At 37.0% G+C, this 22,070-nt stretch overlaps 23 non-coding genes across 23 annotated transcripts; all 23 read right to left on the bottom strand.

The window, feature by feature from the left end:
* Window positions 1–1,326: 1,326 nt before the first annotated feature.
* On the bottom strand, window positions 1,327–1,399 carry TRNAR-CCU (transfer RNA arginine (anticodon CCU)). Its single transcript has one exon. It is a non-coding gene; the product is annotated as a tRNA-Arg (tRNA).
* A 1,390-nt stretch (window positions 1,400–2,789) lies between these two features.
* Window positions 2,790–2,862, bottom strand: TRNAR-CCU (transfer RNA arginine (anticodon CCU)). Its single transcript has one exon. It is a non-coding gene; the product is annotated as a tRNA-Arg (tRNA).
* Window positions 2,863–3,309: 447 nt separating this feature from the next.
* On the bottom strand, window positions 3,310–3,402 carry TRNAI-UAU (transfer RNA isoleucine (anticodon UAU)). The gene is given in 2 exon segments: window positions 3,310–3,345; window positions 3,365–3,402. It is a non-coding gene; the product is annotated as a tRNA-Ile (tRNA).
* Window positions 3,403–4,270: 868 nt separating this feature from the next.
* TRNAR-CCU (transfer RNA arginine (anticodon CCU)) lies at window positions 4,271–4,343 on the bottom strand. Its single transcript has one exon. It is a non-coding gene; the product is annotated as a tRNA-Arg (tRNA).
* Window positions 4,344–4,790: 447 nt separating this feature from the next.
* Window positions 4,791–4,883, bottom strand: TRNAI-UAU (transfer RNA isoleucine (anticodon UAU)). The gene is given in 2 exon segments: window positions 4,791–4,826; window positions 4,846–4,883. It is a non-coding gene; the product is annotated as a tRNA-Ile (tRNA).
* An 866-nt stretch (window positions 4,884–5,749) lies between these two features.
* Window positions 5,750–5,822, bottom strand: TRNAR-CCU (transfer RNA arginine (anticodon CCU)). Its single transcript has one exon. It is a non-coding gene; the product is annotated as a tRNA-Arg (tRNA).
* Window positions 5,823–6,273: 451 nt separating this feature from the next.
* TRNAI-UAU (transfer RNA isoleucine (anticodon UAU)) lies at window positions 6,274–6,366 on the bottom strand. Its single transcript is given in 2 exon segments — window positions 6,274–6,309; window positions 6,329–6,366. It is a non-coding gene; the product is annotated as a tRNA-Ile (tRNA).
* An 868-nt stretch (window positions 6,367–7,234) lies between these two features.
* On the bottom strand, window positions 7,235–7,307 carry TRNAR-CCU (transfer RNA arginine (anticodon CCU)). The gene has a single exon. It is a non-coding gene; the product is annotated as a tRNA-Arg (tRNA).
* A 1,390-nt stretch (window positions 7,308–8,697) lies between these two features.
* On the bottom strand, window positions 8,698–8,770 carry TRNAR-CCU (transfer RNA arginine (anticodon CCU)). Its single transcript has one exon. It is a non-coding gene; the product is annotated as a tRNA-Arg (tRNA).
* Window positions 8,771–10,668: 1,898 nt separating this feature from the next.
* TRNAR-CCU (transfer RNA arginine (anticodon CCU)) lies at window positions 10,669–10,741 on the bottom strand. The gene has a single exon. It is a non-coding gene; the product is annotated as a tRNA-Arg (tRNA).
* A 1,389-nt stretch (window positions 10,742–12,130) lies between these two features.
* TRNAR-CCU (transfer RNA arginine (anticodon CCU)) lies at window positions 12,131–12,203 on the bottom strand. The gene has a single exon. It is a non-coding gene; the product is annotated as a tRNA-Arg (tRNA).
* A 447-nt stretch (window positions 12,204–12,650) lies between these two features.
* Window positions 12,651–12,743, bottom strand: TRNAI-UAU (transfer RNA isoleucine (anticodon UAU)). Its single transcript is given in 2 exon segments — window positions 12,651–12,686; window positions 12,706–12,743. It is a non-coding gene; the product is annotated as a tRNA-Ile (tRNA).
* An 867-nt stretch (window positions 12,744–13,610) lies between these two features.
* Window positions 13,611–13,683, bottom strand: TRNAR-CCU (transfer RNA arginine (anticodon CCU)). Its single transcript has one exon. It is a non-coding gene; the product is annotated as a tRNA-Arg (tRNA).
* Window positions 13,684–14,130: 447 nt separating this feature from the next.
* On the bottom strand, window positions 14,131–14,223 carry TRNAI-UAU (transfer RNA isoleucine (anticodon UAU)). The gene is given in 2 exon segments: window positions 14,131–14,166; window positions 14,186–14,223. It is a non-coding gene; the product is annotated as a tRNA-Ile (tRNA).
* An 867-nt stretch (window positions 14,224–15,090) lies between these two features.
* Window positions 15,091–15,163, bottom strand: TRNAR-CCU (transfer RNA arginine (anticodon CCU)). The gene has a single exon. It is a non-coding gene; the product is annotated as a tRNA-Arg (tRNA).
* Window positions 15,164–15,610: 447 nt separating this feature from the next.
* On the bottom strand, window positions 15,611–15,703 carry TRNAI-UAU (transfer RNA isoleucine (anticodon UAU)). Its single transcript is given in 2 exon segments — window positions 15,611–15,646; window positions 15,666–15,703. It is a non-coding gene; the product is annotated as a tRNA-Ile (tRNA).
* An 867-nt stretch (window positions 15,704–16,570) lies between these two features.
* Window positions 16,571–16,643, bottom strand: TRNAR-CCU (transfer RNA arginine (anticodon CCU)). The gene has a single exon. It is a non-coding gene; the product is annotated as a tRNA-Arg (tRNA).
* Window positions 16,644–17,090: 447 nt separating this feature from the next.
* Window positions 17,091–17,183, bottom strand: TRNAI-UAU (transfer RNA isoleucine (anticodon UAU)). Its single transcript is given in 2 exon segments — window positions 17,091–17,126; window positions 17,146–17,183. It is a non-coding gene; the product is annotated as a tRNA-Ile (tRNA).
* Window positions 17,184–18,051: 868 nt separating this feature from the next.
* TRNAR-CCU (transfer RNA arginine (anticodon CCU)) lies at window positions 18,052–18,124 on the bottom strand. The gene has a single exon. It is a non-coding gene; the product is annotated as a tRNA-Arg (tRNA).
* Window positions 18,125–18,571: 447 nt separating this feature from the next.
* TRNAI-UAU (transfer RNA isoleucine (anticodon UAU)) lies at window positions 18,572–18,664 on the bottom strand. The gene is given in 2 exon segments: window positions 18,572–18,607; window positions 18,627–18,664. It is a non-coding gene; the product is annotated as a tRNA-Ile (tRNA).
* Window positions 18,665–19,530: 866 nt separating this feature from the next.
* TRNAR-CCU (transfer RNA arginine (anticodon CCU)) lies at window positions 19,531–19,603 on the bottom strand. Its single transcript has one exon. It is a non-coding gene; the product is annotated as a tRNA-Arg (tRNA).
* Window positions 19,604–20,050: 447 nt separating this feature from the next.
* On the bottom strand, window positions 20,051–20,143 carry TRNAI-UAU (transfer RNA isoleucine (anticodon UAU)). The gene is given in 2 exon segments: window positions 20,051–20,086; window positions 20,106–20,143. It is a non-coding gene; the product is annotated as a tRNA-Ile (tRNA).
* An 861-nt stretch (window positions 20,144–21,004) lies between these two features.
* Window positions 21,005–21,077, bottom strand: TRNAR-CCU (transfer RNA arginine (anticodon CCU)). The gene has a single exon. It is a non-coding gene; the product is annotated as a tRNA-Arg (tRNA).
* Window positions 21,078–22,070: the final 993 nt, after the last annotated feature.

Below are 22,070 nucleotides of genomic sequence, written 5' to 3'. Positions count from 1 at the left end.
TCACTTTTGATTGAGTTATCAAGGACGATCTTGTACGTTTGAACTCCAAATTGAAACAAACCGTCCGAATGCACATGCATCTATATTTTAGAAGAGAACCAGGGCTAACTTTGTCGGGTCACTGTACATAAGTTATCAATGCCGATGATGGAAAGTTTATTGGACTGCCAGAAGCCTGAAAAACTAAATAGATATCTTCCACATTTCCCTTTCAATTATGACACCAGATTACGGTGGGACTCAATAGACTTGTCCAACCTGCGGCAATTTAAAAAAATACAAAAATTTAAACAACAAATATCTCGTTGAAATTTCTCTCTTAATCTTGACACTAGATCATGAACCGATTCAACGACTTCAGTAGTAAAAAATACAAAACGAAGGCAAGAATAGAATGCTCCAGGTGAGGGTCGAACTCACAACCTCGGCATCACTCGACAGTTACTGCTTTATAAGTACCGCGCGCTGACCGAGTACACCGCTATGACATAAATTTGATTAAAAAAAAAAATTGAAATGGGATAGTTCTTCAGAAAATTAATGATTGCTTACAACAGGTTTCTAAGGTTTTATTATAATGTTTGACAATAAATATTTTACCATATCACAATCTTTATTAAAAATGAAAATGAGAAATTTATACACTGGACGCTGGGTCATTTTAGACTCAAACATCCTGTTTTTTTTTTTGTTTTTTTTTTCTTCAGGAAATGCGCACTTACATTTGCTGCAATGAACAGACATTGACGATATAAAAAATTCTTCTGAATTCAGGGGCTGCAGGGTCATCTGTGACATCACCTTTTGTGATTCCTAGATCCTGTGTTAACAGCTGCGTACAGAGGTGTTGTCAGTCTTTGTAACCATACCTCTGATATTAAGCAAAACTGCTCTAGAATGACAGGATGTTTGAGTCCAAAATATTCCCAGTGGCCAGGGTGAAAATTGAAAGATTACTCATTTTGTTTTGTAAGAAAGAACATGATATGAAAAAAAGAACGTTGTCCAAAATGTTTCAAAAACCGTTTACATTTTTCAATTATAATTTTTGATTTTGATATTTGCCAATATTGTGTGGTTGAAAGCATATCCATATCTTAGAAAAGATACTCTTTGTTATTTGGGTCATAAATGACGATGCAAACAATTAAGATGCTATGTTTGTCGGCCCCACACAATTGCGTGTTAACACTTCTCTCAGTACATGGAAAGGATCGTTGTAAAGGGTAGAGGTTTGCAAGAACTAATTTACAAAGAAACAACACAAGGAGAACAGTTTACACCTGCACCATCAACGAGAAACTGTTGGAAAGGGAAATCAACAAGCACCCCAGATGGGACTTGAACCCACAATCCCTGGCTTAGGAGGCCAGTGCCTTATCCATTAGGCCACTGGGGCTTGATGGAGTAGCTTAAAAATCCAGACTTTCTTTGGTTACCACAAGAGTGAATCACTCACTTTTGATTGAGTTATCAAGGACGATCTTGTACGTTTGAACTCCAAATTGAAACAAACCGTCCGAATGCACATGCATCTTTATTTTAGAAGAGAGCCAGGGCTAACTTTGTCGGGTCACTGTACATAAGTTATCAATGCCGATGATGGAAAGTTTATTGGACTGCCAGAAGCCTGAAAAACTAAATAGATATCTTCCATATTTCCCTTTCAATTATGACACCAGATTACGGTGGGACTCAATAGACTTGTCCAACCTGCGGCAATTTAAAAAAATACAAAAATTTAAACAACAAATATCTCGTTGAAATTTCTCTCTTAATCTTGACACTAGATCATGAACCGATTCAACGACTTCAGTAGTAAAAAATACAAAACGAAGGCAAGAATAGAATGCTCCAGGTGAGGGTCGAACTCACAACCTCGGCATCACTCGACAGTTACTGCTTTATAAGTACCGCGCGCTGACCGAGTACACCGCTATGACATAAATTTGATTAAAAAAAAAAATTGAAATGGGATAGTTCTTCAGAAAATTAATGATTGCTTACAACAGGTTTCTAAGGTTTTATTATAATGTTTGACAATAAATATTTTACCATATCACAATCTTTATTAAAAATGAAAATGAGAAATTTATACACTGGACACTGGGTCATTTTAGACTCAAACATCCTGTTTTTTTTTTTTGTTTTTTTTTTCTTCAGGAAATGCGCACTTACATTTGCTGCAATGAACAGACATTGACGATATAAAAAATTCTTCTGAATTCAGGGGCTGCAGGGTCATCTGTGACATCACCTTTTGTGATTCCTAGATCCTGTGTTAACAGCTGCGTACAGAGGTGTTGTCAGTCTTTGTAACCATACCTCTGATATTAAGCAAAACTGCTCTAGAACGACAGGATGTTTGAGTCCAAAATATTCCCAGTGGCCAGGGTGAAAATTGAAAGATTACTCATTTTGTTTTGTAAGAAAGAACATGATATGAAAAAAAGAACGTTGTCCAAAATGTTTCAAAAACCGTTTACATTTTTCAATTATAATTTTTGATTTTGATATTTGCCAATATTGTGTGGTTGAAAGCATATCCATATCTTAGAAAAGATACTCTTTGTTATTTGGGTCATAAATGACGATGCAAACAATTAAGATGCTATGTTTGTCGGCCCCACACAATTGCGTGTTAACACTTCTCTCAGTACATGGAAAGGATCGTTGTAAAGGGTAGAGGTTTGCAAGAACTAATTTACAAAGAAACAACACAAGGAGAACAGTTTACACCTGCACCATCAACCTTCCATGAGAAACTGTTGGAAAGGGAAATCAACAAGCACCCCAGATGGGACTTGAACCCACAATCCCTGGCTTAGGAGGCCAGTGCCTTATCCATTAGGCCACTGGGGCTTGATGGAGTAGCTTAAAAATCCAGACTTTCTTTGGTTACCACAAGAGTGAATCACTCACTTTTGATTGAGTTATCAAGAACGATCTTGTACTTTTGAACTCCAAATTGAAACAAACCGTCCGAATGCACATGCATCTTTATTTTAGAAGAGAGCCAGGGCTAACTTTGTCGGGTCACTGTACGTTATTAATGCCGATGATGGAAAGTTTATTGGACTGCCAGAAGCCTGAAAAACTAAATAGATATCTTCCACATTTCCCTTTCAATTATGACACCAGATTACGGTGGGACTCAATAGACTTGTCCAACCTGCGGCAATTTAAAAAAATACAAAAATTTAAACAACAAATATCTCGTTGAAATTTCTCTCTTAATCTTGACACTAGATCATGAACCAATTCAACGACTTCAGTAGTAAAAAATACAAAACGAAGGCAAGAATAGAATGCTCCAGGTGAGGGTCGAACTCACAACCTCGGCATCACTCGACAGTTACTGCTTTATAAGTACCGCGCGCTGACCGATTGCGCCACTGGAGCTGACTGGGTACACCGCTATGACATAAATTTGATTAAAAAAAAAAATTGAAATGGGATAGTTCTTCAGAAAATTAATGATTGCTTACAACAGGTTTCTAAGGTTTTATTATAATGTTTGACAATAAATATTTTACCATATCACAATCTTTATTAAAAATGAAAATGAGAAATTTATGCACTGGACGCTGGGTCATTTTAGACTCAAACATCCTGTTTTTTTTTTTTGTTTTTTTTTTCTTCAGGAAATGCACACTTACATTTGCTGCAATGAACAGACATTGACGATATAAAAAATTCTTCTGAATTCAGGGGCTGCAGGGTCATCTGTGACATCACCTTTTGTGATTCCTAGATCCTGTGTTAACAGCTGCGTACAGAGGTGTTGTCAGTCTTTGTAACCATACCTCTGATATTAAGCAAAACTGCTCTAGAACGACAGGATGTTTGAGTCCAAAATATTCCCAGTGGCCAGGGTGAAAATTGAAAGATTACTCATTTTGTTTTGTAAGAAAGAACATGATATGAAAAAAAGAACGTTGTCCAAAATGTTTCAAAAACCGTTTACATTTTTCAATTATAATTTTTGATTTTGATATTTGCCAATATTGTGTGGTTGAAAGCATATCCATATCTTAGAAAAGATACTCTTTGTTATTTGGGTCATAAATGACGATGCAAACAATTAAGATGCTATGTTTGTCGGCCCCACACAATTGCATGTTAACACTTCTCTCAGTACATGGAAAGGATCGTTGTAAAGGGTAGAGGTTTGCAAGAACTAATTTACAAAGAAACAACAAAAGGAGAACAGTTTACACCTGCACCATCAACCTTCCATGAGAAACTGTTGAAAAGGGAAATCAACAAGCACCCCAGATGGGACTTGAACCCACAATCCCTGGCTTAGGAGGCCAGTGCCTTATCCATTAGGCCACTGGGGCTTGATGGAGTAGCTTAAAAATCCAGACTTTCTTTGGTTACCACAAGAGTGAATCACTCACTTTTGATTGAGTTATCAAGGACGATCTTGTACGTTTGAACTCCAAATTGAAACAAACCGTCCGAATGCACATGCATCTTTATTTTAGAAGAGAGCCAGGGCTAACTTTGTCGGGTCACTGTACGTTATCAATGCCGATGATGGAAAGTTTATTGGACTGCCAGAAGCCTGAAAAACTAAATAGATATCTTCCACATTTCCCTTTCAATTATGACACCAGATTACGGTGGGACTCAATAGACTTGTCCAACCTGCGGCAATTTAAAAAAATACAAAAATTTAAACAACAAATATCTCGTTGAAATTTCTCTCTTAATCTTGACACTAGATCATGAACCGATTCAACGACTTCAGTAGTAAAAAATACAAAACGAAGGCAAGAATAGAATGCTCCAGGTGAGGGTCGAACTCACAACCTCGGCATCACTCGACAGTTACTGCTTTATAAGTACCGCGCGCTGACCGATTGCGCCACTGGAGCTGACTGGGTACACCGCTATGACATAAATTTGATTAAAAAAAAAATTGAAATGGGATAGTTCTTCAGAAAATTAATGATTGCTTACAACAGGTTTCTAAGGTTTTATTATAATGTTTGACAATAAATATTTTACCATATCACAATCTTTATTAAAAATGAAAATGAGAAATTTATACACTGGACGCTGGGTCATTTTAGACTCAAACATCCTGGTTTTTTTTTTGTTTTTTTTTTCTTCAGGAAATGCGCACTTACATTTGCTGCAATGAACAGACATTGACGATATAAAAAATTCTTCTGAATTCAGGGGCTGCAGGGTCATCTGTGACATCACCTTTTGTGATTCCTAGATCCTGTGTTAACAGCTGCGTACAGAGGTGTTGTCAGTCTTTGTAACCATACCTCTGATATTAAGCAAAACTGCTCTAGAACGACAGGATGTTTGAGTCCAAAATATTCCCAGTGGCCAGGGTGAAAATTGAAAGATTACTCATTTTGTTTTGTAAGAAAGAACATGATATGAAAAAAAGAACGTTGTCCAAAATGTTTCAAAAACCGTTTACATTTTTCAATTATAATTTTTGATTTTGATATTTGCCAATATTGTGTGGTTGAAAGCATATCCATATCTTAGAAAAGATACTCTTTGTTATTTGGGTCATAAATGACGATGCAAACAATTAAGATGCTATGTTTGTCGGCCCCACACAATTGCGTGTTAACACTTCTCTCAGTACATGGAAAGGATCGTTGTAAAGGGTAGAGGTTTGCAAGAACTAATTTACAAAGAAACAACACAAGGAGAACAGTTTACACCTGCACCATCAACCTTCCATGAGAAACTGTTGGAAAGGGAAATCAACAAGCACCCCAGATGGGACTTGAACCCACAATCCCTGGCTTAGGAGGCCAGTGCCTTATCCATTAGGACACTGGGGCTTGATGGAGTAGCTTAAAAATCCAGACTTTCTTTGGTTACCACAAGAGTGAATCACTCACTTTTGATTGAGTTATCAAGGACGATCTTGTACGTTTGAACTCCAAATTGAAACAAACCGTCCGAATGCACATGCATCTTTATTTTAGAAGAGAGCCAGGGCTAACTTTGTCGGGTCACTGTACATAAGTTATCAATGCCGATGATGGAAAGTTTATTGGACTGCCAGAAGCCTGAAAAACTAAATAGATACCTTCCACATTTCCCTTTCAATTATGACACCAGATTACGGTGGCACTCAATAGACTTGTCCAACCTGCGGCAATTTAAAAAAATACAAAAATTTAAACAACAAATATCTCGTTGAAATTTCTCTCTTAATCTTGACACTAGATCATGAACCGATTCAACGACTTCAGTAGTAAAAAATACAAAACAAAGGCAAGAATAGAATGCTCCAGGTGAGGGTCGAACTCACAACCTCGGCATCACTCGACAGTTACTGCTTTATAAGTACCGCGCGCTGACCGATTGCGCCACTGGAGCTGACTGGGTACACCGCTATGACATAAATTTGATTAAAAAAAAAAATTGAAATGGGATAGTTCTTCAGAAAATTAATGATTGCTTACAACAGGTTTCTAAGGTTTTATTATAATGTTTGACAATAAATATTTTACCATATCACAATCTTTATTAAAAATGAAAATGAGAAATTTATACACTGGACGCTGGGTCATTTTAGACTCAAACATCCTGTTTTTTTTTTTTGTTTTTTTTTTCTTCAGGAAATGCGCACTTACATTTGCTGCAATGAACAGACATTGACGATATAAAAAATTCTTCTGAATTCAGGGGCTGCAGGGTCATCTGTGACATCACCTTTTGTGATTCCTAGATCCTGTGTTAACAGCTGCGTACAGAGGTGTTGTCAGTCTTTGTAACCATACCTCTGATATTAAGCAAAACTGCTCTAGAACGACAGGATGTTTGAGTCCAAAATATTCCCAGTGGCCAGGGTGAAAATTGAAAGATTACTCATTTTGTTTTGTAAGAAAGAACATGATATGAAAAAAAGAACGTTGTCCAAAATGTTTCAAAAACCGTTTACATTTTTCAATTATAATTTTTGATTTTGATATTTGCCAATATTGTGTGGTTGAAAGCATATCCATATCTTAGAAAAGATACTCTTTGTTATTTGGGTCATAAATGACGATGCAAACAATTAAGATGCTATGTTTGTCGGCCCCACACAATTGCGTGTTAACACTTCTCTCAGTACATGGAAAGGATCGTTGTAAAGGGTAGAGGTTTGCAAGAACTAATTTACAAAGAAACAACACAAGGAGAACAGTTTACACCTCCACCATCAACCTTCCATGAGAAACTGTTGGAAAGGGAAATCAACAAGCACCCCAGATGGGACTTGAACCCACAATCCCTGGCTTAGGAGGCCAGTGCCTTATCCATTAGGCCACTGGGGCTTGATGAAGTAGCTTAAAAATCCAGACTTTCTTTGGTTACCACAAGAGTGAATCACTCACTTTTGATTGAGTTATCAAGGACGATCTTGTACGTTTGAACTCCAAATTGAAACAAACCGTCCGAATGCACATGCATCTTTATTTTAGAAGAGAGCCAGGGCTAACTTTGTCGGGTCACTGTACATAAGTTATCAATGCCGATGATGGAAAGTTTATTGGACTGCCAGAAGCCTGAAAAACTAAATAGATACCTTCCACATTTCCCTTTCAATTATGACACCAGATTACGGTGGCACTCAATAGACTTGTCCAACCTGCGGCAATTTAAAAAAGTACAAAAATTTAAACAACAAATATCTCGTTGAAATTTCTCTCTTAATCTTGACACTAGATCATGAACCGATTCAACGACTTCAGTAGTAAAAAATACAAAACGAAGGCAAGAATAGAATGCTCCAGGTGAGGGTCGAACTCACAACCTCGGCATCACTCGACAGTTACTGCTTTATAAGTACCGCGCGCTGACCGAGTACACCGCTATGACATAAATTTGATTAAAAAAAAAAATTGAAATGGGATAGTTCTTCAGAAAATTAATGATTGCTTACAACAGGTTTCTAAGGTTTTATTATAATGTTTGACAATAAATATTTTACCATATCACAATCTTTATTAAAAATGAAAATGAGAAATTTATACACTGGACGCTGGGTCATTTTAGACTCAAACATCCTGTTTTTTTTTTTTGTTTTTTTTTTCTTCAGGAAATGCGCACTTACATTTGCTGCAATGAACAGACATTGACGATATAAAAAATTCTTCTGAATTCAGGGGCTGCAGGGTCATCTGTGACATCACCTTTTGTGATTCCTAGATCCTGTGTTAACAGCTGCGTACAGAGGTGTTGTCAGTCTTTGTAACCATACCTCTGATATTAAGCAAAACTGCTCTAGAACGACAGGATGTTTGAGTCCAAAATATTCCCAGTGGCCAGGGTGAAAATTGAAAGATTACTCATTTTGTTTTGTAAGAAAGAACATGATATGAAAAAAAGAACGTTGTCCAAAATGTTTCAAAAACCGTTTACATTTTTCAATTATAATTTTTGATTTTGATATTTGCCAATATTGTGTGGTTGAAAGCATATCCATATCTTAGAAAAGATACTCTTTGTTATTTGGGTCATAAATGACGATGCAAACAATTAAGATGCTATGTTTGTCGGCCCCACACAATTGCGTGTTAACACTTCTCTCAGTACATGGAAAGGATCGTTGTAAAGGGTAGAGGTTTGCAAGAACTAATTTACAAAGAAACAACACAAGGAGAACAGTTTACACCTCCACCATCAACCTTCCATGAGAAACTGTTGGAAAGGGAAATCAACAAGCACCCCAGATGGGACTTGAACCCACAATCCCTGGCTTAGGAGGCCAGTGCCTTATCCATTAGGCCACTGGGGCTTGATGAAGTAGCTTAAAAATCCAGACTTTCTTTGGTTACCACAAGAGTGAATCACTCACTTTTGATTGAGTTATCAAGGACGATCTTGTACGTTTGAACTCCAAATTGAAACAAACCGTCCGAATGCACATGCATCTTTATTTTAGAAGAGAGCCAGGGCTAACTTTGTCGGGTCACTGTACATAAGTTATCAATGCCGATGATGGAAAGTTTATTGGACTGCCAGAAGCCTGAAAAACTAAATAGATACCTTCCACATTTCCCTTTCAATTATGACACCAGATTACGGTGGCACTCAATAGACTTGTCCAACCTGCGGCAATTTAAAAAAGTACAAAAATTTAAACAACAAATATCTCGTTGAAATTTCTCTCTTAATCTTGACACTAGATCATGAACCGATTCAACGACTTCAGTAGTAAAAAATACAAAACGAAGGCAAGAATAGAATGCTCCAGGTGAGGGTCGAACTCACAACCTCGGCATCACTCGACAGTTACTGCTTTATAAGTACCGCGCGCTGACCGAGTACACCGCTATGACATAAATTTGATTAAAAAAAAAAATTGAAATGGGATAGTTCTTCAGAAAATTAATGATTGCTTACAACAGGTTTCTAAGGTTTTATTATAATGTTTGACAATAAATATTTTACCATATCACAATCTTTATTAAAAATGAAAATGAGAAATTTATACACTGGACGCTGGGTCATTTTAGACTCAAACATCCTGTTTTTTTTTTTTGTTTTTTTTTTCTTCAGGAAATGCGCACTTACATTTGCTGCAATGAACAGACATTGACGATATAAAAAATTCTTCTGAATTCAGGGGCTGCAGGGTCATCTGTGACATCACCTTTTGTGATTCCTAGATCCTGTGTTAACAGCTGCGTACAGAGGTGTTGTCAGTCTTTGTAACCATACCTCTGATATTAAGCAAAACTGCTCTAGAACGACAGGATGTTTGAGTCCAAAATATTCCCAGTGGCCAGGGTGAAAATTGAAAGATTACTCATTTTGTTTTGTAAGAAAGAACATGATATGAAAAAAAGAACGTTGTCCAAAATGTTTCAAAAACCGTTTACATTTTTCAATTATAATTTTTGATTTTGATATTTGCCAATATTGTGTGGTTGAAAGCATATCCATATCTTAGAAAAGATACTCTTTGTTATTTGGGTCATAAATGACGATGCAAACAATTAAGATGCTATGTTTGTCGGCCCCACACAATTGCGTGTTAACACTTCTCTCAGTACATGGAAAGGATCGTTTCTTCAGGAAATGCGCACTTACATTTGCTGCAATGAACAGACATTGACGATATAAAAAATTCTTCTGAATTCAGGGGCTGCAGGGTCATCTGTGACATCACCTTTTGTGATTCCTAGATCCTGTGTTAACAGCTGCGTACAGAGGTGTTGTCAGTCTTTGTAACCATACCTCTGATATTAAGCAAAACTGCTCTAGAACAACAGGATGTTTGAGTCCAAAATATTCCCAGTGGCCAGGGTGAAAATTGAAAGATTACTCATTTTGTTTTGTAAGAACATGATATGAAAAAAAGAACGTTGTCCAAAATGTTTCAAAAACCGTTTACATTTTTCAATTATAATTTTTGATTTTGATATTTGCCAATATTGTGTGGTTGAAAGCATATCCATATCTTAGAAAAGATACTCTTTGTTATTTGGGTCATAAATGACGATGCAAACAATTAAGATGCTATGTTTGTCGGCCCCACACAATTGCGTGTTAACACTTCTCTCAGTACATGGAAAGGATCGTTGTAAAGGGTAGAGGTTTGCAAGAACTAATTTACAAAGAAACAACACAAGGAGAACAGTTTACACCTGCACCATCAACGAGAAACTGTTGGAAAGGGAAATCAACAAGCACCCCAGATGGGACTTGAACCCACAATCCCTGGCTTAGGAGGCCAGTGCCTTATCCATTAGGCCACTGGGGCTTGATGGAGTAGCTTAAAAATCCAGACTTTCTTTGGTTACCACAAGAGTGAATCACTCACTTTTGATTGAGTTATCAAGGACGATCTTGTACGTTTGAACTCCAAATTGAAACAAACCGTCCGAATGCACATGCATCTTTATTTTAGAAGAGAGCCAGGGCTAACTTTGTCGGGTCACTGTACATAAGTTATCAATGCCGATGATGGAAAGTTTATTGGACTGCCAGAAGCCTGAAAAACTAAATAGATATCTTCCACATTTCCCTTTCAATTATGACACCAGATTACGGTGGGACTCAATAGACTTGTCCAACCTGCGGCAATTTAAAAAAATACAAAAATTTAAACAACAAATATCTCGTTGAAATTTCTCTCTTAATCTTGACACTAGATCATGAACCGATTCAACGACTTCAGTAGTAAAAAATACAAAACGAAGGCAAGAATAGAATGCTCCAGGTGAGGGTCGAACTCACAACCTCGGCATCACTCGACAGTTACTGCTTTATAAGTACCGCGCGCTGACCGAGTACACCGCTATGACATAAATTTGATTAAAAAAAAAAATTGAAATGGGATAGTTCTTCAGAAAATTAATGATTGCTTACAACAGGTTTCTAAGGTTTTATTATAATGTTTGACAATAAATATTTTACCATATCACAATCTTTATTAAAAATGAAAATGAGAAATTTATACACTGGACGCTGGGTCATTTTAGACTCAAACATCCTGTTTTTTTTTTTGTTTTTTTTTTCTTCAGGAAATGCGCACTTACATTTGCTGCAATGAACAGACATTGACGATATAAAAAATTCTTCTGAATTCAGGGGCTGCAGGGTCATCTGTGACATCACCTTTTGTGATTCCTAGATCCTGTGTTAACAGCTGCGTACAGAGGTGTTGTCAGTCTTTGTAACCATACCTCTGATATTAAGCAAAACTGCTCTAGAATGACAGGATGTTTGAGTCCAAAATATTCCCAGTGGCCAGGGTGAAAATTGAAAGATTACTCATTTTGTTTTGTAAGAAAGAACATGATATGAAAAAAAGAACGTTGTCCAAAATGTTTCAAAAACCGTTTACATTTTTCAATTATAATTTTTGATTTTGATATTTGCCAATATTGTGTGGTTGAAAGCATATCCATATCTTAGAAAAGATACTCTTTGTTATTTGGGTCATAAATGACGATGCAAACAATTAAGATGCTATGTTTGTCGGCCCCACACAATTGCGTGTTAACACTTCTCTCAGTACATGGAAAGGATCGTTGTAAAGGGTAGAGGTTTGCAAGAACTAATTTACAAAGAAACAACACAAGGAGAACAGTTTACACCTGCACCATCAACCTTCCATGAGAAACTGTTGGAAAGGGAAATCAACAAGCACCCCAGATGGGACTTGAACCCACAATCCCTGGCTTAGGAGGCCAGTGCCTTATCCATTAGGCCACTGGGGCTTGATGGAGTAGCTTAAAAATCCAGACTTTCTTTGGTTACCACAAGAGTGAATCACTCACTTTTGATTGAGTTATCAAGGACGATCTTGTACGTTTGAACTCCAAATTGAAACAAACCGTCCGAATGCACATGCATCTTTATTTTAGAAGAGAGCCAGGGCTAACTTTGTCGGGTCACTGTACGTTATCAATGCCGATGATGGAAAGTTTATTGGACTGCCAGAAGCCTGAAAAACTAAATAGATATCTTCCACATTTCCCTTTCAATTATGACACCAGATTACGGTGGGACTCAATAGACTTGTCCAACCTGCGGCAATTTAAAAAAATACAAAAATTTAAACAACAAATATCTCGTTGAAATTTCTCTCTTAATCTTGACACTAGATCATGAACCGATTCAACGACTTCAGTAGTAAAAAATACAAAACGAAGGCAAGAATAGAATGCTCCAGGTGAGGGTCGAACTCACAACCTCGGCATCACTCGACAGTTACTGCTTTATAAGTACCGCGCGCTGACCGATTGCGCCACTGGAGCTGACTGGGTACACCGCTATGACATAAATTTGATTAAAAAAAAAAATTGAAATGGGATAGTTCTTCAGAAAATTAATGATTGCTTACAACAGGTTTCTAAGGTTTTATTATAATGTTTGACAATAAATATTTTACCATATCACAATCTTTATTAAAAATGAAAATGAGAAATTTATACACTGGACGCTGGGTCATTTTAGACTCAAACATCCTGTTTTTTTTTTTGTTTTTTTTTTCTTCAGGAAATGCGCACTTACATTTGCTGCAATGAACAGACATTGACGATATAAAAAATTCTTCTGAATTCAGGGGCTGCAGGGTCATCTGTGACATCACCTTTTGTGATTCCTAGATCCTGTGTTAACAGCTGCGTACAGAGGTGTTGTCAGTCTTTGTAACCATACCTCTGATATTAAGCAAAACTGCTCTAGAATGACAGGATGTTTGAGTCCAAAATATTCCCAGTGGCCAGGGTGAAAATTGAAAGATTACTCATTTTGTTTTGTAAGAAAGAACATGATATGAAAAAAAGAACGTTGTCCAAAATGTTTCAAAAACCGTTTACATTTTTCAATTATAATTTTTGATTTTGATATTTGCCAATATTGTGTGGTTGAAAGCATATCCATATCTTAGAAAAGATACTCTTTGTTATTTGGGTCATAAATGACGATGCAAACAATTAAGATGCTATGTTTGTCGGCCCCACACAATTGCGTGTTAACACTTCTCTCAGTACATGGAAAGGATCGTTGTAAAGGGTAGAGGTTTGCAAGAACTAATTTACAAAGAAACAACACAAGGAGAACAGTTTACACCTGCACCATCAACCTTCCATGAGAAACTGTTGGAAAGGGAAATCAACAAGCACCCCAGATGGGACTTGAACCCACAATCCCTGGCTTAGGAGGCCAGTGCCTTATCCATTAGGCCACTGGGGCTTGATGGAGTAGCTTAAAAATCCAGACTTTCTTTGGTTACCACAAGAGTGAATCACTCACTTTTGATTGAGTTATCAAGGACGATCTTGTACGTTTGAACTCCAAATTGAAACAAACCGTCCGAATGCACATGCATCTTTATTTTAGAAGAGAGCCAGGGCTAACTTTGTCGGGTCACTGTACGTTATCAATGCCGATGATGGAAAGTTTATTGGACTGCCAGAAGCCTGAAAAACTAAATAGATATCTTCCACATTTCCCTTTCAATTATGACACCAGATTACGGTGGGACTCAATAGACTTGTCCAACCTGCGGCAATTTAAAAAAATACAAAAATTTAAACAACAAATATCTCGTTGAAATTTCTCTCTTAATCTTGACACTAGATCATGAACCGATTCAACGACTTCAGTAGTAAAAAATACAAAACGAAGGCAAGAATAGAATGCTCCAGGTGAGGGTCGAACTCACAACCTCGGCATCACTCGACAGTTACTGCTTTATAAGTACCGCGCGCTGACCGATTGCGCCACTGGAGCTGACTGGGTACACCGCTATGACATAAATTTGATTAAAAAAAAAAATTGAAATGGGATAGTTCTTCAGAAAATTAATGATTGCTTACAACAGGTTTCTAAGGTTTTATTATAATGTTTGACAATAAATATTTTACCATATCACAATCTTTATTAAAAATGAAAATGAGAAATTTATACACTGGACGCTGGGTCATTTTAGACTCAAACATCCTGTTTTTTTTTTTTGTTTTTTTTTCTTCAGGAAATGCGCACTTACATTTGCTGCAATGAACAGACATTGACGATATAAAAAATTCTTCTGAATTCAGGGGCTGCAGGGTCATCTGTGACATCACCTTTTGTGATTCCTAGATCCTGTGTTAACAGCTGCGTACAGAGGTGTTGTCAGTCTTTGTAACCATACCTCTGATATTAAGCAAAACTGCTCTAGAACGACAGGATGTTTGAGTCCAAAATATTCCCAGTGGCCAGGGTGAAAATTGAAAGATTACTCATTTTGTTTTGTAAGAAAGAACATGATATGAAAAAAAGAACGTTGTCCAAAATGTTTCAAAAACCGTTTACATTTTTCAATTATAATTTTTGATTTTGATATTTGCCAATATTGTGTGGTTGAAAGCATATCCATATCTTAGAAAAGATACTCTTTGTTATTTGGGTCATAAATGACGATGCAAACAATTAAGATGCTATGTTTGTCGGCCCCACACAATTGCGTGTTAACACTTCTCTCAGTACATGGAAAGGATCGTTGTAAAGGGTAGAGGTTTGCAAGAACTAATTTACAAAGAAACAACACAAGGAGAACAGTTTACACCTGCACCATCAACCTTCCATGAGAAACTGTTGGAAAGGGAAATCAACAAGCACCCCAGATGGGACTTGAACCCACAATCCCTGGCTTAGGAGGCCAGTGCCTTATCCATTAGGCCACTGGGGCTTGATGAAGTAGCTTAAAAATCCAGACTTTCTTTGGTTACCACAAGAGTGAATCACTCACTTTTGATTGAGTTATCAAGAACGATCTTGTACTTTTGAACTCCAAATTGAAACAAACCGTCCGAATGCACATGCATCTTTATTTTAGAAGAGAGCCAGGGCTAACTTTGTCCGGTCACTGTACGTTATTAATGCCGATGATGGAAAGTTTATTGGACTGCCAGAAGCCTGAAAAACTAAATAGATATCTTCCACATTTCCCTTTCAATTATGACACCAGATTACGGTGGGACTCAATAGACTTGTCCAACCTGCGGCAATTTAAAAAAATACAAAAATTTAAACAACAAATATCTCGTTGAAATTTCTCTCTTAATCTTGACATTAGATCATGAACCGATTCAACGACTTCAGTAGTAAAAAATACAAAACGAAGGCAAGAATAGAATGCTCCAGGTGAGGGTCGAACTCACAACCTCGGCATCACTCGACAGTTACTGCTTTATAAGTACCGCGCGCTGACCGATTGCGCCACTGGAGCTGACTGGGTACACCGCTATGACATAAATTTGATTAAAAAAAAAAATTGAAATGGGATAGTTCTTCAGAAAATTAATGATTGCTTACAACAGGTTTCTAAGGTTTTATTATAATGTTTGACAATAAATATTTTACCATATCACAATCTTTATTAAAAATGAAAATGAGAAATTTATACACTGGACGCTGGGTCATTTTAGACTCAAACATCCTGTTTTTTTTTTTTTTTTTTTTTTCTTCAGGAAATGCGCACTTACATTTGCTGCAATGAACAGACATTGACGATATAAAAAATTCTTCTGAATTCAGGGGCTGCAGGGTCATCTGTGACATCACCTTTTGTGATTCCTAGATCCTGTGTTAACAGCTGCGTACAGAGGTGTTGTCAGTCTTTGTAACCATACCTCTGATATTAAGCAAAACTGCTCTAGAACGACAGGATGTTTGAGTCCAAAATATTCCCAGTGGCCAGGGTGAAAATTGAAAGATTACTCATTTTGTTTTGTAAGAAAGAACATGATATGAAAAAAAGAACGTTGTCCAAAATGTTTCAAAAACCGTTTACATTTTTCAATTATAATTTTTGATTTTGATATTTGCCAATATTGTGTGGTTGAAAGCATATCCATATCTTAGAAAAGATACTCTTTGTTATTTGGGTCATAAATGACGATGCAAACAATTAAGATGCTATGTTTGTCGGCCCCACACAATTGCGTGTTAACACTTCTCTCAGTACATGGAAAGGATCGTTGTAAAGGGTAGAGGTTTGCAAGAACTAATTTACAAAGAAACAACACAAGGAGAACAGTTTACACCTGCACCATCAACCTTCCATGAGAAACTGTTGGAAAGGGAAATCAACAAGCACCCCAGATGGGACTTGAACCCACAATCCCTGGCTTAGGAGGCCAGTGCCTTATCCATTAGGCCACTGGGGCTTGATGAAGTAGCTTAAAAATCCAGACTTTCTTTGGTTACCACAAGAGTGAATCACTCACTTTTGATTGAGTTATCAAGAACGATCTTGTACTTTTGAACTCCAAATTGAAACAAACCGTCCGAATGCACATGCATCTTTATTTTAGAAGAGAGCCAGGGCTAACTTTGTCCGGTCACTGTACGTTATTAATGCCGATGATGGAAAGTTTATTGGACTGCCAGAAGCCTGAAAAACTAAATAGATATCTTCCACATTTCCCTTTCAATTATGACACCAGATTACGGTGGGACTCAATAGACTTGTCCAACCTGCGGCAATTTAAAAAAATACAAAAATTTAAACAACAAATATCTCGTTGAAATTTCTCTCTTAATCTTGACATTAGATCATGAACCGATTCAACGACTTCAGTAGTAAAAAATACAAAACGAAGGCAAGAATAGAATGATCCAGGTGAGGGTCGAACTCACAACCTCGGCATCACTCGACAGTTACTGCTTTATAAGTACCGCGCGCTGACCGATTGCGCCACTGGAGCTGACTGGGTACACCGCTATGACATAAATTTGATTAAAAAAAAAAATTGAAATGGGATAGTTCTTCAGAAAATTAATGATTGCTTACAACAGGTTTCTAAGGTTTTATTATAATGTTTGACAATAAATATTTTACCATATCACAATCTTTATTAAAAATGAAAATGAGAAATTTATACACTGGACGCTGGGTCATTTTAGACTCAAACATCCTGTTTTTTTTTTGTTTTTTTTTTTTCTTCAGGAAATGCGCACTTACATTTGCTGCAATGAACAGACATTGACGATATAAAAAATTCTTCTGAATTCAGGGGCTGCAGGGTCATCTGTGACATCACCTTTTGTGATTCCTAGATCCTGTGTTAACAGCTGCGTACAGAGGTGTTGTCAGTCTTTGTAACCATACCTCTGATATTAAGCAAAACTGCTCTAGAACGACAGGATGTTTGAGTCCAAAATATTCCCAGTGGCCAGGGTGAAAATTGAAAGATTACTCATTTTGTTTTGTAAGAAAGAACATGATATGAAAAAAAGAACGTTGTCCAAAATGTTTCAAAAACCGTTTACATTTTTCAATTATAATTTTTGATTTTGATATTTGCCAATATTGTGTGGTTGAAAGCATATCCATATCTTAGAAAAGATACTCTTTGTTATTTGGGTCATAAATAACGATGCAAACAATTAAGATGCTATGTTTGTCGGCCCCACACAATTGCGTGTTAACACTTCTCTCAGTACATGGAAAGGATCGTTGTAAAGGGTAGAGGTTTGCAAGAACTAATTTACAAAGAAACAACACAAGGAGAACAGTTTACACCTGCACCATCAACCTTCCATGAGAAACTGTTGGAAAGGGAAATCAACAAGCACCCCAGATGGGACTTGAACCCACAATCCCTGGCTTAGGAGGCCAGTGCCTTATCCATTAGGCCACTGGGGCTTGATGGAGTAGCTTAAAAATCCAGACTTTCTTTGGTTACCACAAGAGTGAATCACTCACTTTTGATTGAGTTATCAAGGACGATCTTGTACGTTTGAACTCCAAATTGAAACAAACCGTCCGAATGCACATGCATCTTTATTTTAGAAGAGAGCCAGGGCTAACTTTGTCGGGTCACTGTACGTTATCAATGCCGATGATGGAAAGTTTATTGGACTGCCAGAAGCCTGAAAAACTAAATAGATATCTTCCACATTTCCCTTTCAATTATGACACCAGATTACGGTGGGACTCAATAGACTTGTCCAACCTGCGGCAATTTAAAAAAATACAAAAATTTAAACAACAAATATCTCGTTGAAATTTCTCTCTTAATCTTGACACTAGATCATGAACTGATTCAACGACTTCAGTAGTAAAAAATACAAAACGAAGGCAAGAATAGAATGCTCCAGGTGAGGGTCGAACTCACAACCTCGGCATCACTCGACAGTTACTGCTTTATAAGTACCGCGTGCTGACCGATTGCGCCACTGGAGCTGACTGGGTACACCGCTATGACATAAATTTGATTAAAAAAAAAATTGAAATGGGATAGTTCTTCAGAAAATTAATGATTGCTTACAACAGGTTTCTAAGGTTTTATTATAATGTTTGACAATAAATATTTTACCATATCACAATCTTTATTAAAAATGAAAATGAGAAATTTATACACTGGACGCTGGGTCATTTTAGACTCAAACATCCTCTTTTTTTTTTTGTTTTTTTTTTCTTCACGAAATGCGCACTTACATTTGCTGCAATGAACAGACATTGACGATATAAAATTTTTTTCTGAATTCAGGGGCTGCAGGGTCATCTGTGACATCACCTTTTGTGATTCCTAGATCCTGTGTTAACAGCTGCGTACAGAGGTGTTGTCAGTCTTTGTAACCATACCTCTGATATTAAGCAAAACTGCTCTAGAACGACAGGATGTTTGAGTCCAAAATATTCCCAGTGGCCAGGGTGAAAATTGAAAGATTACTCATTTTGTTTTGTAAGAAAGAACATGATATGAAAAAAAGAACGTTGTCCAAAATGTTTCAAAAACCGTTTACATTTTTCAATTATAATTTTTGATTTTGATATTTGCCAATATTGTGTGGTTGAAAGCATATCCATATCTTAGAAAAGATACTCTTTGTTATTTGGGTCATAAATGACGATGCAAACAATTAAGATGCTATGTTTGTCGGCCCCACACAATTGCGTGTTAACACTTCTCTCAGTACACGGAAAGGATCGTTGTAAAGGGTAGAGGTTTGCAAGAACTAATTTACAAAGAAACAACACAAGGAGAACAGTTTACACCTGCACCATCAACCTTCCATGAGAAACTGTTGGAAAGGGAAATCAACAAGCACCCCAGATGGGACTTGAACCCACAATCCCTGGCTTAGGAGGCCAGTGCCTTATCCATTAGGCCACTGGGGCTTGATGGAGTAGCTTAAAAATCCAGACTTTCTTTGGTTACCACAAGAGTGAATCACTCACTTTTGATTGAGTTATCAAGAACGATCTTGTACTTTTGAACTCCAAATTGAAACAAACCGTCCGAATGCACATGCATCTTTATTTTAGAAGAGAGCCAGGGCTAACTTTGTCGGGTCACTGTACGTTATTAATGCCGATGATGGAAAGTTTATTGGACTGCCAGAAGCCTGAAAAACTAAATAGATATCTTCCACATTTCCCTTTCAATTATGACACCAGATTACGGTGGGACTCAATAGACTTGTCCAACCTGCGGCAATTTAAAAAAATACAAAAATTTAAACAACAAATATCTCGTTGAAATTTCTCTCTTAATCTTGACATTAGATCATGAACCGATTCAACGACTTCAGTAGTAAAAAATACAAAACAAAGGCAAGAATAGAATGATCCAGGTGAGGGTCGAACTCACAACCTCGGCATCACTCGACAGTTACTGCTTTATAAGTACCGCGCGCTGACCGATTGCGCCACTGGAGCTGACTGGGTACACCGCTATGACATAAATTTGATTAAAAAAAAAAATTGAAATGGGATAGTTCTTCAGAAAATTAATGATTGCTTACAACAGGTTTCTAAGGTTTTATTATAATGTTTGACAATAAATATTTTACCATATCACAATCTTTATTAAAAATGAAAATGAGAAATTTATACACTGGACGCTGGGTCATTTTAGACTCAAACATCCTGTTTTTTTTTTTTGTTTTTTTTTTCTTCAGGAAATGCGCACTTACATTTGCTGCAATGAACAGACATTGACGATATAAAAAATTTTTCTGAATTCAGGGGCTGCAGGGTCATCTGTGACATCACCTTTTGTGATTCCTAGATCCTGTGTTAACAGCTGCGTACAGAGGTGTTGTCAGTCTTTGTAACCATACCTCTGATATTAAGCAAAACTGCTCTAGAACGACAGGATGTTTGAGTCCAAAATATTCCCAGTGGCCAGGGTGAAAATTGAAAGATTACTCATTTTGTTTTGTAAGAAAGAACATGATATGAAAAAAAGAACGTTGTCCAAAATGTTTCAAAAACCGTTTACATTTTTCAATTATAATTTTTGATTTTGATATTTGCCAATATTGTGTGGTTGAAAGCATATCCATATCTTAGAAAAGATACTCTTTGTTATTTGGGTCATAAATGACGATGCAAACAATTAAGATGCTATGTTTGTCGGCCCCACACAATTGCGTGTTAACACTTCTCTCAGTACATGGAAAGGATCGTTGTAAAGGGTAGAGGTTTGCAAGAACTAATTTACAAAGAAACAACACAAGGAGAACAGTTTACACCTGCACCATCAACGAGAAACTGTTGGAAAGGGAAATCAACAAGCACCCCAGATGGGACTTGAACCCACAATCCCTGGCTTAGGAGGCCAGTGCCTTATCCATTAGGCCACTGGGGCTTGATGGAACAGCTTAAAAATCCAGACTTTCTTTGGTTACCACAAGAGTGAATCACTCACTTTTGATTGAGTTATCAAGGACGATCTTGTACGTTTGAACTCCAAATTGAAACAAACCGTCCGAATGCACATGCATCTTTATTTTAGAAGAGAGCCAGGGCTAACTTTGTCGGGTCACTGTACATAAGTTATCAATGCCGATGATGGAAAGTTTATTGGACTGCCAGAAGCCTGAAAAACTAAATAGATATCTTCCACATTTCCCTTTCAATTATGACACCAGATTACGGTGGGACTCAATAGACTTGTCCAACCTGCGGCAATTTAAAAAAATACAAAAATTTAAACAACAAATATCTCGTTGAAATTTCTCTCTTAATCTTGACACTAGATCATGAACCGATTCAACGACTTCAGTAGTAAAAAATACAAAACGAAGGCAAGAATAGAATGCTTCAGGTGAGGGTCGAACTCACAACCTCGGCATCACTCGACAGTTACTGCTTTATAAGTACCGCGCGCTGACCGAGTACACCGCTATGACATAAATTTGATTAAAAAAAAAAATTGAAATGGGATAGTTCTTCAGAAAATAAATGATTGCTTACAACAGGTTTCTAAGGTTTTATTATAATGTTTGACAATAAATATTTTACCATATCACAATCTTTATTAAAAATGAAAATGAGAAATTTATACACTGGACGCTGGGTCATTTTAGACTCAAACATCCTGTTTTTTTTTTTGTTTTTTTTTTCTTCAGGAAATGCGCACTTACATTTGCTGCAATGAACAGACATTGACGATATAAAAAATTCTTCTGAATTCAGGGGCTGCAGGGTCATCTGTGACATCACCTTTTGTGATTCCTAGATCCTGTGTTAACAGCTGCGTACAGAGGTGTTGTCAGTCTTTGTAACCATACCTCTGATATTAAGCAAAACTGCTCTAGAATGACAGGATGTTTGAGTCCAAAATATTCCCAGTGGCCAG

Source organism: Ranitomeya variabilis, chromosome 5 (assembly GCF_051348905.1).
Source record: "Ranitomeya variabilis isolate aRanVar5 chromosome 5, aRanVar5.hap1, whole genome shotgun sequence".
NCBI lineage: Eukaryota > Metazoa > Chordata > Amphibia > Anura > Dendrobatidae > Ranitomeya > Ranitomeya variabilis.
The sequence above is the reverse complement of the archived record's forward strand: the minus strand, read 5'-3'. Positions and strand labels throughout refer to the sequence as shown.